This window comes from Amblyomma mixtum, chromosome 3 (assembly GCF_055824585.1).
Source record: "Amblyomma mixtum isolate Tamu chromosome 3, ASM5582458v1, whole genome shotgun sequence".
In the NCBI taxonomy this organism is placed as follows: Eukaryota; Metazoa; Arthropoda; class Arachnida; order Ixodida; family Ixodidae; genus Amblyomma; species Amblyomma mixtum.
In genome coordinates, this window is record NC_143014.1 from 353,950,153 (window position 1) to 353,967,214 (window position 17,062).

Consider the following 17,062-nt stretch of genomic DNA (forward strand, 5'->3'; position numbering starts at 1 on the left):
ATCTCACGTACGTCCGTGAGACCCACGCTGACGCTTCCCGTTATGCGCATGCGCACTGGTGACTCGTAAGCGCTCTACGTACGTGAAACTAATAATTCAGGGGGGCACTTTGTTGACCTAAAGTGCGCCGAGGCGAAAGCCTTAAGCGCGCTGTTGCTGCTTGTGTCACTGATGTGTGGTTAAGATGTTCAGGTTCGCCTCTTACGCGGCAGCGCCTTGCAACGCTGCCAGGGAGTCCACAGAACGCCATCACCCGTTCGGTTCTACGCCTTTCTCGTCGGTAAACTGGTTTTTGAGGAAGGGAGATGTATCTGTCTCACATATATCGGTGAACACCTGAACCTCGCCGAAAGGGAAGGAGGAAGATGGGAGTGAACGAAGACACCGTATTCACTAGACGCACCTTTATTCATTCCAAACGATCATGCTGCCATGGCAGAGTGGTTTTTTGAAATTGAAAATTTATTTCTCGACACACATTACAGTGGAAAAAGGGGACACTCAGCAAAACGCTGCATAATGCAGCTTGAAGTAGCACGCGGTTTTATTTATCTTTCTGGCATGACTAGAAAGGTTAATTATGTTAACTGGGTAATTGACTTATTACATAAACTCAATCCCACTTACTTGGAGCATCACTATACGATCCCTTTAATTGGTTCCATGGTTACTAGCAAAAAACAATTGGCCCCGTTTGAAATTCGCGCACTGTTATATCACGACAATTTCGACCAATTGAAGAGCGTGACATTTCTGTCGACAACTCCTGCTTACAACGATGAGGCATTGAAGGCTTCCGCGATAAAACTGCCTATTAAAAAACTCATTTTGTTTACTTTTGCGATTGGCCAGCGGAGTACTCCAGAACGCCGCGGTCCGCAGCCCAGTGTGAGCAACTGCTGTTTTATGAACTTGTATCCTACTGTAGTTATAAGCATAAATAGTAGTAAGCATAACACCGGTCACATGTAATGCATCGCTTGAAGGGGGAAGTTCTGGCTAATTATGTAAAACCAATAAGACGTATTAATAACAGTAATTATTAAGCCTTCAAGAGACAAAAAGCGCATTTCCACCGCCAATGTTACTACCAACGGCCTGGTAAAAGAAGAAGTTCCAAAGAATACAGGAAGAAAACGAAGCCAGCACGAGACTTTTCGAGTCTTCTCTCTCCTGAGAACAGGCTGCACGCCCCTCGTTCGGTTCGCTGCTCGTGTTCTACGGTCACCGACAGCGTTCTTCTGTGGTTCCTCACCGGAGTCCTGCTGTCCTGTCCTGGAGTCCTGCTGTCCACCCCGTTGGTGCTGCTGTTCCACGGCCTGCCTGTACGTCTTCTGGCCTGTCTTCAAATTTTGGTGAGGCCGCTCCGCAAGTGGGGAATTTGGCCAGGTCTTTCCCCCTTTGGATGTAGGTTCGAAGGCTCTGTAGGTTTTCCGCCATGGCTATGTCTTCCCCGGGCTCAGGTCCGCTAACCTGGTTCACCAGTTTGCCGGCTGAAAATCTGCCGCTAACTTCTTTTAGTCAAAACGGTGTCAAGCTTATTCTGTGGCGCTGGTCGCTGTAGGAGATGGTGTAATTAAAAAAAAACCTGGCTCTCCCGCAACCGAGAGTAGAGTAAGCATGAAATGTTTACGGGCATAGCACGAAGCGTACGCGGACACAACGAGACGCAGGCCTCACCAACGTTACTAGAACCAACTCAGTTTCACAGCTCCGACCGGAGAGCTGTCCCAAGTGGCGGTCGCGCGAACTAGTGGCGCTGCGATCGAGTCTTGCTCCCTCGTCGCCGCTCGGTGCGGCTCGCTGGCCCTGCTGCGCCCTTTTTACAACAGCGCTCGCGACAGCCGTTTTGTGTCGTCTGCTTCTCAGTTAATTTTAAGGCGAAAGCCTCTAATGCCTCATACTGTCGTTAGCAGTTGTGTCGGCAGATGTGTCCGCGTTTCGGCGTCACTACTTAAAAAACTGTCGAGGCTGAGAATTGAACCAGGGCCTTTGGCATTTCAAGTCATTACCTACTCATTTGGCATTTGAACTAATCATTAACTCATGGCTAGTTTGTCATGATTGGTTAATGACTACCTGACCAGTCTTGACTGGTTAGTCATTGGCTAGTCATTAATCACTCATGATTAGTCAGTCATGATTGGTTAGTCATGACTAGTTATTCATTAACCAGTAATTACTAGTCATGACTGGTCAGTCGTTAGTCAAGGTTAGTCATGACTGGTTAGCCATGGCTAATGACAGATTAGTCATGACTGATTAGTCATTAGGCAGCCATGAGTAGTTAGTCATTAACCAGTCATGACTAGTTATGACTGGTTAGTCATGACTGGTTTGTTATCGCTGGTTAGTCATGACTGGTTTCTCATGACCAATGTTACCAGAACCAAGTTCTAGTAATGTTGGTCATGACTATAGCTAGTCATTAGCTTGACATGACTAGTTTGTCATTAATCAACCATGACTAGTTGGTCATGACTAACTAGTCATTAGCCAGACATGACCACGTCGTCATTAATCAGTCATGACTAGTTGGTCAGGGCTAGCTAGTCATTAACCAGTCATCAACTAACTAGTCATGACTAGTTAGTCAATAACCAATCATGGCTAGTAAGTCATGGGTCATGACGAATTAGTCATGACCCAATTAGTCTTGATTAGTTAGTCATGACTAGCTAGTCATTAAGGAGTCATGACTAGTCATGACTGGTTAGCCATTAGTCATGGCTAGGCATGACTAACCATGACTAATGACTGATTAGTCATTAAGTAATCACGACTTGTTAGTCAATAACCAATCATGACTTACTAGTCAGGATTTACTAACCAGCGACTAATTGGGTCATGACTAATTAGTCATTAGTCATGACCCAATTAGTCATGAATGGTTAGTCATGACTAGTTAGTAATTAAATAGTCATTACTGGTTAGCCATTAGTCATGATTAGTCATGACTAGTTAATCATGACTAACCAAGGCTAATCCCTGATTAGTCATGACTGGTTAGTTAATAAGCAGGCATGAATAGTTAGTCATGTTTAGTTGGTCATTAAGCAGTCATTAGTAGCTATGACTGGTTAATGACCTTTTAGTCATGACTAGTCATGACTGGTTTGTCATGACTAGCCAGACATGACTAGTTCCTAATTAACCAATCATGACTAGTTATTCATGGGTCATAACTAATTAGTCACGACCCAATTTCTCATGGCTACCTAATCCAAGTCGCCCCATAGCCGCCTCGTGCGTGCCAACGGCCGTGCGGCCAAAGTTGCGGGGAAAGGCTCTCGCCTCGCGCACTTCACATCGTCAGTGTCCCCTGAATTTTTGTTGCTATCTTGTGACATCGGGCCTCTTCATGCTGACCTGCTTTGCACCGGGATGCAATAGCGGGTATCGTAACGATGACTCCACGGACAGTCATTTCTTCGGGCCCCCGAAAGACCCCATCGAGTTTAAAAGGTGGGAGCGTGCACTTCCCAGAAAGGATCGCAAACTGACTTCGAAAAACACAAGCCATTGAGCAAAGCAAGACACAATGCTCGCGAGCGTGCTGGCAGCGTTTTTGCACTTTTTTCACGATATTAACAGCCTAATCTCGCACCACAGATACGTGTTTTCCCCGATAACACGCAGCTTCGAAGCAAAAGCTGCCGTAATGGAAGCATTATTTACTGCAGCCATGTAGAGCGCAAACGCAGGTTGCCAAAACCTCATATGTACCGGGACGCGCCCGGCAGGGAGCAAGACTCGACTGCAGCGCCGTTAGTTCTCGTGACCGCCGCTTGGGACACTCTCCTCCGTTGGGCGCTATTGGGAGCTGTGAAACTGAGTTGGTTCTAGTAACGTTGAGCTAGCCTGCGTAAAAGGAATTATCCGCGGAGTGGATCCTTCCGCTACACGAGGGGAAATTCCTGCAGACTTTCATGACGCCGGTGTTGGCATCCTCTCAGTTTACCGCTGCACCAGAGAGGCTGGAGGCTCTCGCACACCAACGAAGTCGGTTATTGCAACATTTGCAGGGTCCTCTTGTCCGTCCGAGATCAAAGTTTGGCCTATTGTGTATCGTGTGGACCCACTGCAGCCCCCTCCTTTACAGTGTAAGAATTTCTGGCGGTTCGGTCACAGTGCCAAATCTTGCAAGTCCGCAACGCGCTGTCCCGTTTGCGGCGGTGATCATGCACACGACATTTTCACTTCTCAGTCGCTTAGCTGCTGCCTTTGCAACTCTGATCACACAGCTGACTAACCCAGGCTCACTACCCCAGGATCACACAGGTGACTATCTAGGCTGCTTCATCGGATTTAGGTAACCTCAACTCGTCTAACTGTCCTCCCTCCTCTGCCACTGCTGATATTCAGCCCACCACCCCTTCTGCCTCCACGCCCGTGGGTGTAAATGACTCTGACCAAGTCTCCCTCTCCAACGCTTGTCAGTCAGATGTTGAAATGACTACTCCACCTCAGAAGCGTCGTGCTTCCTCTTCTCCTTCTAAATCTGACCATCATCATGGCAAGACTAAGGAAAGTTCGCCTAGAATTCCAAAGAAAACAGATGTGTTGAAAGAGGCTGTTGCGGCTTCGTTTTTAAAGTAATAATCATGGCGGGAATATCTGTTCTCCAGTGGAATCGTCGCTCTATCTCATCATCTTTCCCGGATTTACAGCAGCTTATTCTAAAACATAGTCCAGACATTATTTTAATACAGGAGTCGTGGCTCAATCCTAATCGCCCATTTTCAATTAAAAATATCTCCGTTTTTAGAAATAATCGCCCAAAACGAAACTGTATCATCGTGCTAAAGTGTCTCACAAAATTATGCGACCTGATTTCATTTCATTTATTTCATTTATTGTTTCCTTAAAGGCCCGAAGGCATTACATAAGGGGGGGGGGGGCATTTTGTTGTACAACGGCGATGATGGGAACATGCATAACAAAAAAAAGAACAAACATACAAACAAACATAAACGAGGTTGTCACATCAGGGTTCCCCAGCAGGTGGTACATCATTTATCAAAGATATATCAAGCAATACTCGCTACTAAGAGCGCAGAAGTGATCAAGATCTATATGAGGTGAATTTTTACTTTCTCGCGGAATGTTTTGTGATCCGTGCATGCAGCGATGTCGTTAGGCAGTGAATTCCAAAGTGCTATTGCGTTGGGAAAAAATGAGTTGTTGTAAGCAGACGTGTGGCCACTGATGCGTGTCATAGGGTTACCGTGTCTAAGCCGGGAGGATGTTCGTAGTGGGGCGGTTAATACAGCGTGCCGTGATCTTGTGTTATGACAAAATGTATGAAGTAAGCATAAGCGGGAAACGACGCGACGTGATTCTAGTGTTGAGAGACGGAGGGACTGCTTGAGGGCGGTGACACTGGCTTCTCTTGAGTAACATGAAGTGATGAACCGAGCTGCACGATTTTGGATTGATTCCAATTCGATGGTGAGATACGATTGCCATGGGTGCGAGATGGATGATGCATACTCTAATTTTGGCCGCACAAATGTTTCATACGCGAGTTGTTTTATGTTAGGGGATGCAGATTTCAGATTTCTTCTGAGGTAGCCAAGTGTGCGTGAAGTGTCGGAGCAAATAGTTCTAATGTGGGTGATCCAAGAAAGTGTTGATGTGAGATGTACACCTAGATATTTATAAGATTTTGCAACGGTTATAGGGACTGATGAAATGCTGTAAGCGTGATTCGTCAAGGCGTGTTTGTGAGTGAAGGACAACGATTTGCACTTAGTAACATTTAAAGGCATCTGCCATTTATCATACCATGATGCAATAACGTCAAGGTCCTGTTGCAAAGTGAGGTTATCGGTTGGGCTGCTTATTGCATTATAGATGACACAATCATCCGCAAAGAGCAGCAATTTGCATTGAATATTAGAGGGCAGATCTTTGATGTATATTAAGAAGAATAATGGTGATAACCCGGCCCCTTGAGGGACACCAGATGTTACATCTGTTAAGGGTGCCTGGATGTTATTGGCGGATGTGAACTGCGAGCGTCCTTTTAGAAAATGTTCGAGCCAGCATATCAGATTGGCAGGAATTCCCAGGAACGAAAGTTTCGCAACCAGATGATTGTGAGGTACGCGATCAAATGCCTTCGAGAAGTCTAAGAAGATTGCAGCTACTTGGAGGTTATCGTCTATGGCCTTAAGGATGTCTTGGGCGAACTCTGCCAGCTGGGTTTCGCATGAAAATGATTTCCTGAAGCCATGCTGATGAAGGTCAAAGAAATTGATTGAATCAAGGTGGGACATTAAGCTTGATCATATAATGTGCTCTAGAAGTTTAGAGTATATGCTAGTAAGGGATATTGGACGATAGTTAGCTGGGCATGCGCAATCGCCTGTTTTGAAAATGGGAACAATATGGGCTATCTTCCAATCGTCAGGAATGATTCCGGTGTCTAAAGATTGGATAAATATTAGGTGTAGCATCTGTCTTGATAATGATAGTGTTTTTAAGTAGTTTGCTGTTTATTTGGTCACATCCTGCAGATGATGAGATCTTGAGTGAACTGATTATTTGGAGATTCCTTCGGGGCTAATTTGAATTTCCGGCATTTCTTTTTGACTATGGGTTTGCAAAACTGTGGGTGTAGAATTGCTGACGGGCAAGAACACAGATGAGAAGTAGTCATTTAAAAGTTTTGCGCATTGATTGGTATCAGCTGGTTCGCCATCAGGTCCTACAAGATCGAGCCGATTAGATTTATGTTTAGGGGAGAGGATACGCCTGGATTTGGTGGGATTTGTTCTGAGAATGGATAGCAAGTCAAGAGAGAAAAATCTATCTTTCGCAGCACTCAACTCATTTAAATATTTTGCATTAGCTGTAGCATCTAACCCCAACGCCGTTGTGCTCACTGATTCCCAGAACGCCTGTCGCAACTTCAGTTATGGATTAATTCACAAGTCAGGGTTGTCATTGCTGACTAAGCATCCACCCAACCAGGTCTTAGTCATCTGGTTCCCCGGTCACCTGGAACTACCAAGAGGAAACGAAACCGCCCACAGGCATGCCCGAGCTCTTCTATACCGGGCGTCTCCCCCTGATGACCATGAAGGGTGCCGCGACCTAATAGGTTTAGCAGTGTATGCTGACAATCTTGCGCCATACAGAACAGCCAGAAAGCAGTACCCAACACCACACAAATCCCTCAACAAGTTAGAAGAGAACACCCTTAGGACACTACAAACCAACAGATACCCAACACCAGCTAAATTACACCAGTGGTACCCCACACTACGCTCTCCGCAGTGTCCGCATTTTGGAGCGGTAGCTAACCTCTACCATATGGTGTGGGCATGCCAATATAATCCCTTAGTTGACCCCATTCCCAACCCCTCGGAGGAGCAGTGGGAGGCTATTCTGCTCAGCAATGATCCTGACCGTCAGCACTGGCTGGTGGAGTGGGCCAGCGCAGCAGCAGCAGCCAGTGGACTATCGGACTAGGCGGCCCACCCACATGTTCTGAGAACATTGAAGAAATAAAGATGTTTGTAATCAATACTAGCGCAGGCGTGGTATCTTTCCCATGCTTCTCGTTTTTGGCTTAGTTTAGCGGAACGATAAAGCCGTTTTTGCCTACTAAGAAGGTGCTTCAAGTTTTTGTTAAACCAAATATTGTTGGAATGCGATTTGACGACAATGGTTGGGATGTACCTATTTTTTAGTGGCAGCATTGCTGACATGTAACTTTCCCAGTTTTCGTGAACTGTGTTGGTTAGATAAAAACCTAGGAAGTCGGTGAAAAAGAATGAAAGTTCCTTATTTATGGAATCGAAGTTACCTCGCTTATAGTCGGTGATTAATTTTTTCGTAGGTGGTCGCCTATTTGAATGTAATGAAGTGCAAATGTGCAGAAACGTGATCGCTGAGGCCCGGAAGCAGAGTTACACTGTGAATGTTGTCTGAGCAAGATGTCAGTAACAAGTCAAGAGTGTGAGGACCTCTTGTGGGGCGTTTGATGGCTTGATGCAGATTGAAGTCCAGTGTTAAGTCAAGAAATTGTTTCGATTCTTTGGACGGTGAATGGCTAGATACAGAGAGGGAAGCCCAGTTTATATGTGGATAGTTAAAATGACCGAACAGAAAGATGTTCGAATTCAAATATGTGTTTTTAATCGCCGTTAATACGTCATGAAGGGAGTCACAGAAGGATGAATCGCTGTCTGGTGGCCTGTAGCAAACGCCCAATGTTTCTTTCAATCCGAAGTTGTGTACGCATATCCAGGTTAGTTCTAGTTTGGTGTCGTGAAAGATTAGTGGTGATGATAGGGTGTTTCGGATGGCGATAAGCACTCCTCCGCCCCTCCGTCCGCGCCGATCAAGACGCGCCGATCACGACGATAAAGAACGTAGTTCTCGTTTGAAGGGAGGAATTCAGTACCTTTCACGCCTTTCTGTAGCCACGTTTCTGTTAGTAGGACAATGTCAGCACCAGTGTCGTCGATAAGGCGGTGCAGTTTATCTCGTTTTGGTGAAATGCTCCGTATGTTAGTGAAGACGATATTGAGATGCTTGCAACGTGAAGGGTCGGGGCGATTTAGTGGCGTAGCATGTTTTGCCTGGTGTCAATCGGTGCTTTGTGATAGTTTGTCGGTGAGCTGCTCGGCTTGAGCACGACCAGCTGGCTGTTTTGCAGACTAAATTACACTCTCAGACACAAGGTCATACACACCATACACATAGCATGTATGCCCTACATGAAGCTTGTCTACGTTAAGCTTGAATGCGCATTTTTTAGGCCGAATAAATTGTATCAATTTAGAGCGAGCAGACGTGTGGCAAAAGCAAAATCTTCTCTGATGGCGTAACTTGTATCTTTCAGTTTGGGACCGCAGGCTAGGAAGGTGTCATTGGTTTTAAAGTGTGCTAATTTAACAATGATAGGACGTTTCTTTTTTCAGCATTAAATTTTCCTAAACGGTGGGCGCGCTCGATGCTGGTTGGGTCTATCTCGATGGCAAGTTCATTCGAACAGAATGACAAGACTTTTGTGTCAGATTCTGCCCAGTATTCATTTTCAGTGTCTTCAAGGCCTAGGAAGAGCAAATTGTTTCGTCGCATTCGATTACTGGTATCAATACCTGCGGCCTTTAAGACTAATTTTCTTGTTTAAGTTCGCCTGTTTCGTTCAGGTTGGTGTGTGTGCTCAAGTTCTGTTGAGATGTTTCCAGTGCAAGCACGCGGTTTGTTAGTGAGGATATTAACTTTTCATGGGCGATTTGGGTAGTACGTAGCTGTTTCAGCTCAGTACTGAAGGCTGCGTTTTGTTCCTCAAGGCGCTGCAGAGCGTCCAGGATAGCTTTATCATCCGTCTTGGGAGGGGCCGCCGCGGTGGCTCAGTGGCTATGGTGCTCGGCTGCTGTCATGAAAGACGCGGGTTCGATCCCGGCCGTGGCGGTTGAATTTCTTTGGAGGAGAAATTCGAGGCCCGTGTACTGTGCGATGTCAGTGCACGTTAAAGAACCCCAGGTGGTCGTAATTTCCGGAGCCCTTCACTACGGCGTCTCTCATAGCCTTAGTCGCTTTGGGACGTTAAACCCCATAAACCAAACCAAACCAAACCTTTTTCGGGAGGGCCTGGGTTAAGTTCTACATCACCTGAGAGCAAAAGCACTAATCGCGACAGCATTACAAGCGCCAGCATGTCACAACTAAGACGCATAACTCCACGCCAGTCGACAAAAATTGGGGCACGACACCGCGACAAGGCAGCGGTTGCTACTTCGGTATTCTTTACAAGGGTTTAAGTAACCAACCTGGAACAGGAGGATGGCCGTAAACATGGTGCGGCGAACGGTGTCGGGCCCGGTGTTGTGAGATACTTGCCGTTAAAATCATTATTCCGCAGTGCGCCCCTGTTACGGTGGCAAATATCTACTTCCCGCAGGAGCCCGTAGTACGGATGGGCTCGATGCGTTACTGCGCAACAACAGAAGAGTAGTTCTAGCTGGGGACTTCAATTCACATCATGTAATTTGGGGTTTCAGATCAGACTTTAGTGGGCAATTACTTTGGTCTCGGATGTCAGCAAACGATGTGTGCTGTTACAATAGTCGCGCGATAACTTACATGAGGGCAAATTCTCGATCAGCTATTGATTTAACGTTAGCTGTTAATGGTATAGCGGTATCTTCGTGGTGTACAGTTGACTGCGGTTCGTCAAGTGACCACTACCCCACTACTTTCAATATTGCGTGCAGTCCAGTCAGGGCGACTGGTTCGGCAGAAAAATTTATAAATACTACACTGTTCATGATCCTTCTAGGTGAGGCCCTCTCGTCTGTTGCTCCCTCCGATAAATCTGACGAGGGTCCTCAAGTATTAAATTCCCTTTTAGACGCCCCTCGGCGAGCTGTCTTTACAGTCCGGTCAAGCATTAAAAATGAGGCCCCTTCGAGCTGGTGGATTGACGACTGCGAAAAAGCCTATCGTCAAAGGAAAGCTGCATGGAAGAGTCTAGCGCATAACCAGTGCCCAAAGAACTGGATAAATTACAAATTCGTTGGAGCCTCGTTTAAAAGAACAATATCTAAGGCTAAGGATGATTACAATGCCAGCCTGAATACCTATTTGCCTAACCGAGTCAACCGGAAGTCTTTCTATGGATTCATGGAACGTACCAATGTGCTGCCCTCTTCTCATATTTCTCAGTCCAGCGTTCTTTTGTTCTAAGGGCACGTTAACTTCTACAACATAGGCGCAGTCTAGAGGTGTCCCACAAGGCTCCGTTCTTTCACCGTTATAGTTTAAGATACTAATGTGTGATATCCCTATTCAAAGTTTATGTGTATGCGTCAAAGTTTATGCGTATGCGGATGATATTGCTTTTTTTTGCGTCTGCCAAAGACATTCATATCCTGTAGCAATTACTGCAAGAGTATTTAAATGCTTTGGAAGTTTGGCTAGACAGCCTAAAGTTAACTTTAAATGTCAACAAGTGTGCCGTCCTTGTTTTCCCACAGCCAACCCCTCTTTACATCTCTCTGTCGTATCACTAAATCTTGATCCCGCAAGTTCATTCAACAAAATACTTGGGTATAATATATGACCCGCATTTAGACTGGCGGCCACACATTAGAAGCATTGCGCTTAAGGGTGAACGTACCCTTGGCCGGTTGCTGAGGATCAGTAACAAGAAATTCAGTATGCGACGAGACACTCTACTACTACTTTATAATACCTATGTACGGCCGGTACTTGAATTCGGCTCCGTTCTCTTTTCTGGCAGCCCAAAGTGCAAGCGTGAACCCCTATTTGTTATGGAGCGACGCGCTCTGCGCCTTTGAATAGGAGGCGCAGATACCTGATCTCAATGCCCGGTTTGAGCTTCTCACTTTGCGGACATTTTTAAGGTATTTGGAGCCTGTTCCTGGATTGGCTAACCCTATATTTACAACGAACCCAGCTCTCTTCTTTGATACTACCTGGCCTTGGTATAAGCTCGCTCAGGTGGTGTTCACTAATTCCTTGCTCTCAAATATTTCTGTATCAATGAGATCTTTAGTACTAGTCAACCACAGTCGGGCTGATACGCCAGTCTTCTTTGACAACACCCTCCCAAGGAATGCTAAGAACCTGCACGACAATATGTTAAATGATCTCATAGAGGAGTACCTAGACAATTCTCCTAACCATATTGCCGTTTATACAATGCCTCCCCCAGCAAAATGAAAAGGCAGCTATTGGCATTTACTCAACACCTCTTGATTGGAGCTACTCATTTCGGGCCCCTGACTATACCCCTATTTTTCTACCCGAGTTTCTAGCCATTGAGTTGGCCTTAATAAGGATTCCTTGCAGTATCACTCGGGTTATTATACTCTCAGACAACCTTTCTGTTTTGACAGCGCTAGAAAACTCCAGGTATAATCCTATGAGCCGTTCCCTTCAATCTTTTATTCCTTTAAAAACTTTAAAAAGAGTCCATTCCCTGTACATGAGTGCGTTTGTATCCGCTATGCACCCTGGCCAATCACCCGCCGTGGGCATGTGCCATTAAGCCTAAGGACATCATCATCATCATCATCATCGTCTTTTCTCTTAGGTCCGAGGCCCAAGGATCGAAGCTGTTAAGACCACTCGCGGAGCTGAAGAGAGCTGCGTATGCAACCGGCCCATTGCATACGTGACTTGCCAGACATGCGGAACAACAGTCATGAGCCGTGTGCAGAAGTCTTGTGCAGCACACCCTGCCGTCATACATTTGATGGACATGGAAAAGTGTCCGAAATGCTTCTCGAACAAGCTACTAGAGAAGTACCCCACAAATGGCAACTTGAGCCGGAACGGCCGAGACTGAAGCGGTGCCTTCACCACAGTGTGGTCTGCGTCAACCGTTCCTTGTCAGATTTGTGCGTGTGCTGTGGACGGTGCCATTCGTGATAGTGACTCGCGCCTATTTTTTCTTCTAGCCGGCGGCGCACAAGGATGACGTAGTCGCCCCTCTTCCCCCCCCTCTCCCTCTGGTGTTTGAAGGAACCATCACACGTGCACACTTGTTTATATTCACCCCATCCCTCATCCCAAAACTTGTTGTTTGTGGACACATTTTATGACAATAAAATATACCAAGTTGGCAAAAAAAAAAACCGAACCATAGGCCGAGGCCGAGGTCGTGGCCGGGTGTCAGGCGCAATAGCGCCAGTCCTCGGTGTGACATCCCGGGACCCGCTCGGCCAGGAGCTGAGGCTGCAGTCAGCGCAAGCTTCTGCGGCTGCTGCAGCACCCCAGGTAAGCCAATCATCAGTCGAAACACTAAGCAAAGAAGGTTGCCGAGCTTTTTGAAGCAGTTTCATGGACTGAAGTTTACAATCATTTTCTGTACTGCAGCTGTATATAACGGTGCTGAATTGTACAGTTTGTAAAGCAGGGAAAGAACCAATGGATTATTTTACGTTGTCAGCAAATACGGCAATGAGGCCGAACCCGCGGATTTCGGAAGTTAGGCTCTACTTGGCGTTACCCAGAGGTGTCGGACCTCAGCCAGCACCTAGAAAAGAGAACGTCCCCACTTCAGCTGGTTCTGAAACAGCTCCTTGAAAACTTTGAAGTGTTAACAGCTAGGTTATCCACACAGGTGTGAGGGCGAGATAAGAAAGTTTGAGTGCATAAAAGGACCGCGACTGGCACAGGGAACGATTGATAGGAGATCAGCGCTCGTATTGTCTTATTGGTACTGTTTATTTCTTATTCGACATGCCCCGCCGCAGTGGCTCAGTGGTTACGGCGCTCGGCTAATGAGCCGAAAGACGCGGGTTCGACCCCGGCCGCGGCAGCCGGATTTCGATGAAGCCGAAATTCTAGACGCCCGTGTGCTTGCTATGTCAGTGCACGTTAAAGAGCCCCAGGGGGTCGAAATTTCCGAAGCCCCTCACAACGGCGTCCCTCATTGCCTGAGTTGCTTTGGGACGTTAAACCCCAATAAACCAAACCAATCTTATTCGAGCCGTTTTCCTAATAGATAACAAAAAACTATCTCAGATTTCCCTCCTCCTAAATATCAGGTCAGTGGTAACGGTCTTTCTGATGCCGCCTTGCTAGCTACAGGCGATACTCGTTGGGCGAGTGTTCGGGAAAGGAGGAGACGACGATGGGACAGGTTTCTTATATTTTTCGGAGAATTTGCTGCAGCAAGAGAAACGGCAGCTGGAAAAGGGGTAGAAGAAAATCTAGGGAGGGTGAATGAGGGGCGTTGCCGTTAGTTGGGCGCGAGGGGAAAACAGGTTATAGAAGGTCAGTGTACCTAAAATCACAAAGAAAAAAATAACTCCTAGCATGGTGAGGGCCAGCGCTCTTCCAACAAAGAGGCTCGGCCCGGCAAAAGGCGGCTGTATGGGACTTCAAAAAGGGGGTGGAGAGGGGGGGGTGAAATGAGTGAAAGAATTCCGGAATGTCCGGAGGGTGCGCCATAGGCGTTGAGCACGTGAAAAGCGGCAAGGGAACGACAATGCGGAGATGTTGGAAGTGGAAACGTGGTGCTTGGGCATGAATTTCGTCAAAACGGCTCCAAACATTAGCGTAATCTCTGCGGTCGTGTGCCTCTTTGGTTGAAGCTGAGATAAATGTGTTACTATGAAGATACCGGAAATATAAAACAATCAATAAAATTAGCGGGGACAATGCGTGTTCTTTGAGTGTTTCATATATGATACTTGTGCGCGGACAAAGTAGGATGACATACGTCCAAGCAACACCATTCATCAATATAATCCATTGATTCGCTTCTAGAGCGACGAATACCCTACATTTTATACACACCAGTGTAGGCAGGTCGGTCTAAGCCATAGTCATGCGGCCCACCCGTGCGTGTCTGCGCTAGCTCGAAATGACGCGGCGCGCTACTCAGCAATGCACCTGTTATGGCTCATTGGTATTAAGGATACGCGCAAAGAAAAGGCAAAAAAAAACTAGTGGAAATGCGACCGGGAAAAAGTTCTGATCTTTAATTTGATAAACGTGATAATTTAAAGCAAAAACGTATGCTAGAGCCGTCGTTATAGAATACCCAAAAAGCACAGCAGGATAACAAAACAATTTGCGACATCAAAAAAACCTAGCCACCTTAGCTTCGCGGCTTCAGGAAGCAGAGCCGTTTGTTCGCTTATTATTTTTTTTTAAATTTAACATACATCTACATTTTCTTTTCCGTCTGCTGCTTCTTCACGCAGTAAATGCGCGGCCGCCGCGGTGGCTCAGCGGTTATGGTGCTCGGCTGCTGTCCCGAAAGACGCGGGTTCGATCCCGGCCGCGGCGGCTAGAATTTCTTTGGAGGAGAAATTCTAGAGGCCCGTGTACTGTGCGATGTCAGTGCACGTTAAAGAACCCCAGGTGATCGAAATTTCCGGAGCCCTCCACTACGGCGTCTCTCATAGCCTTAGTTGCTTTGGGACGTTAAACCACATAAACCAAACCAAACCAGTAAATGCGCAGCAAGTTGTTCACGTCAACTGTTTATTTGCGATAAAACCAAAATCCCGTTTTACTCACATTGTTTATCTCTCAAAATGCGCCACGCAATAATTTGTGACCTAGCGGAAAAAGCGATTTATTTGTTTTTTTCTAGGGTGAGCATCCTGTGGGTGAGGCATTGCGTTCCAGATTGTGTAATACGATTCAGCGTTTCGTGCAGCATAAACTTATTAGTTAAGTTGAGCCTATATCTTGAGACACGAATTTGAACCGGCAACCCACAATCGGGGGCTGTGGTATGCGAGGTATGCGAGAGATATGCGAGGCAGTACGTTAATTAGTGCATTATTATACCATTCCTCGAATCTAAATTTTATTTTCTTGATTGTGGCACCTGTTTCTCTCTTTCTTTTTTTCTTTGCATACCATAATTACAAAAGACGCCGCTTTTCAAAATTCGTTACCTTCGTGAATGAATCTGACCTCTGCTCACTTTCGCGCAATCAATTACATCGCACTTTTTATTGTAATTTCGCGTCAGAGTTCGACGCTAGCGCTGTTGTTGGTGTTAAAAAATAAATAAATAAACAAGTCCGAATATTGAAAAAAGAACGGATTGAGAGAAATAACCACATATATTCCCAGGGACATCCTTTGGTGTGCCGCGGAGCGGCACTGCCAATACAGGGAAAACAGCGGACAAGTAGGGCCATCGTTGCGGGTGTAATGAGGCGGCACTGCCAATATGGGGACGACAGCGGAAATTTAGGGCCATCGTTGGAGGTGTAACTAAGTGGCATTGCCAATATGGGGAAAACATCGGACAAGTAGGGCCATCGTTGGAGGTGTAACTAAGCGGCATTGCCAATATGGGGAAAACATCGGACAAGTAGGGCCAATGTTGGAAATGGCACATTGTGGCAGTGCCAACATGGGGACAATGAAGGCAACATTGGTCCTGTATAGGGCCACACATAGCCAACAGGCTCCCAATATTGGGCCAACGGTTTGTGCTGCCCTTTTAACATCAGCGGAATATCCGCATCTGAAATATCCCGGGAGCAGGAAAATTTGTCAATCTCGGCACCTAGAAGTATCTCTGACGAGGTTGCGCTGCCGTATCCCCCCTCTAAATTTCTGTCTGCACAGATCTGGTTTGGCGTTATATCCCCTCTGTGCATTTTGCCGTGACCCTGAATCTATCGATCATTTTTGGCTCCATTGTCGTCGTTTCACATCTTTGAGAAGAAGACTGCTGGAGTTGCCCTTAAAGCAACTTGGCCTTAGTTTGAGCAGCCCACACTTGCTATCATTTGGCGCCACCACGCTTGGGTTCAGCCACAGGTCTCTTGGTGACGCTGTTCAGAATTTCTTGCTGGAATCTCATCGACTGCCTTGCTAAAGCTTTCAGTATTTTCTTCTTTATGCTTCATTATTTTTCAAATTAATCTCTCTTCTCTCTCTCTCTCTCCAATCCAAACTCCTATATATATATATATATATATATATATATATATATATATATATATATATATAAGCAAACAAGGGAAGGGGAATGCGGGGCTCGTTATAAATATGAGAGAAGACAACAGCCACACAAGCCAACAGACACAGGCGATTTTTTTTTCAATTTATTTATTTATTTGTAGTGTTAATCAGTTTAGAATATAACTGAATATGTTATCGCTAGACTATGTTACTGAATATGTTAGAACTGAATATGTTAGAATATAACTGAATATGTTATAGCACCGGACGCGTAATTCGGAGGTCGTGGGTTCGGATCCCACCGGCGGCATATGGTTGTTTTTTCTTCTGCTTTTCTATTCAATTAGCTTTAAGCGATAGCGTTTCTGTGGCTGTTGGCTTCTCTTATATACCAGGTGTCCCAGCTAAATGTAACCAAGCTTTAAAAAACACGGGGTGTCCTAGCCGTCTCAAACCAAATGAGGGTTGTTTAGAGTCGCGGGACCTAGTCTGCAGTATTTTTTTCGTTCTTCAAGGCTGACTAATCAGTTAAGCTTAATTAAGAAACTTTTTAATTATTGACTTGATGAACAAAGTGTCAATGGAAAAGTTGTAGATCGCTTTGAGAAACAGCTTACTGAGACATTTGCAG